Source organism: Parasteatoda tepidariorum, chromosome 1, assembly GCF_043381705.1.
Source record: "Parasteatoda tepidariorum isolate YZ-2023 chromosome 1, CAS_Ptep_4.0, whole genome shotgun sequence".
Classification (NCBI taxonomy): Eukaryota; Metazoa; Arthropoda; class Arachnida; order Araneae; family Theridiidae; genus Parasteatoda; species Parasteatoda tepidariorum.
Window position 1 is genome coordinate 4,995,946 of NC_092204.1, and position 1,655 is coordinate 4,997,600.

The following is a 1,655-nucleotide window of genomic DNA, read 5'->3' on the forward strand; positions in this document are numbered from 1 at the left end:
GGTTCAACGGCTAAGACCGCGTGCTGGTGACTTACGCCTTAAGCGAGGGGGAGCAGGTTCGAACCACGGCATAGGTCAATTTTGAAAATTGTTTACATTTTTTTCTTTTGTTTTTTTTTACATTATATTATTTATTTAATGTGTTTTTCGATATAATACAGGATCCTATATGTAAAAAAAAAATTTTTTTTATTCGTGCAATTTCAAATAATGCTTAAAAAGTCGAAACATTCCGAAAAATTAGTTTATTTTTATCATATTATTTTTTTAAACTTCTTTTACAATATTTTCACGATAGTTTAGCATGCGAAATGTATTCCGTGTTTGAAATCAAGTGTCTTTCTTGGTGAAAGAACCCATAATGGAAAAAACGATAAAATAAAATGGTGGGAAAATGTTCAAATTTACAGTACGTCTAACTCCTTTAATTTAAAGCTATAATTTTAAAACTCGGGCGGTAAGTTAGCCTCTATGAGCCAAACGACCCTACCAAGAAAATTTTTTATAGACCATATAGGGGGGCAGAAAATGCCCATTAAGTTTTTTGTTTAGCTAACCGGGAAAGGGTACTTGAAGCTATGTAGTAGCCTGATTCCCGCATAAACGTGGCTCAACGGCTAAGACCGCATGCTAGTGACTTACGCCTTGAGCGAGGGGGTGCAGGTTCGTACCCCGGCTGAGATCAATTTTGAAAATTGTTTACATTTCTTTTATTTTGTTTTTTTTCACATTATATTATTTATTTAATGTGTTTTTCGATATATTACAGGATCCTATATGTAAAAAATATTTTTTTTTATTCGGGAAATTTCAAATAATGCTTAAAAACTCGAAAAATTCCGGAAAATTAGTTTATTTTTATTATATTATTTTTTTAAACTTCTTTTACAATATTTTCACGATAGTTTAGCATGCGAAATGTATTCCGTGTTTGAAATCAAGTGTCCTTCATGGTGAAAGATCGCAGAATGGAATAAAAAATTAAAAATAAAATGGCGGGAAAAAGTTCAAATTTTCAATCCGTCTAACTCCCTTTAATTTAAAGCTATAATTTCAAAACTCGGGCGGAAAGTTGGCCTCTATGAGCCAAACGACTCTACCAAGAAAAATTTTTATAGACCATATAGGGGGGCCGATAATGCCCCTTAAGTTTTTTGTTTAGCTAACCGTGAGAGGGTACTTGAAGCTATGTAGTAGCCTGATCCCCGTATAAACGTGGTTCAACGGCTAAGACTGCGTGCTAGTGACTTACGCCTTAAGCGAGGGGGCGCAGGTTCGAACCTAGGCATAGGCCAATTTTTAAAATTGTTTATCTTATTTTCTTTTGCTTTTTTTTTACATCATATTATTTATTTAATGTGTTTTTCGATATATTACAGGATCCTATGTGTAAAAAATATATTTTTTTGATTCGGAAAATTTCAAATAATGCTTAAAAACTCGAAAAATTCCGAAAAATTAGTTTATTTTTATTATATTATTTTTTTAAACTCCTTTTACATTATTTTCACGATAGTTTAGCATTCGAAATGTGTTCCATGCTTAAATTCAAGTGTCTTTCTTGGTGAAAGAACGCATAATGGAATAAAAAATAAAATAAAATGGCGGGAAAAAGGTTCAAATTTGAAGTCCGTCTAACTCCCTCTAATATTAAG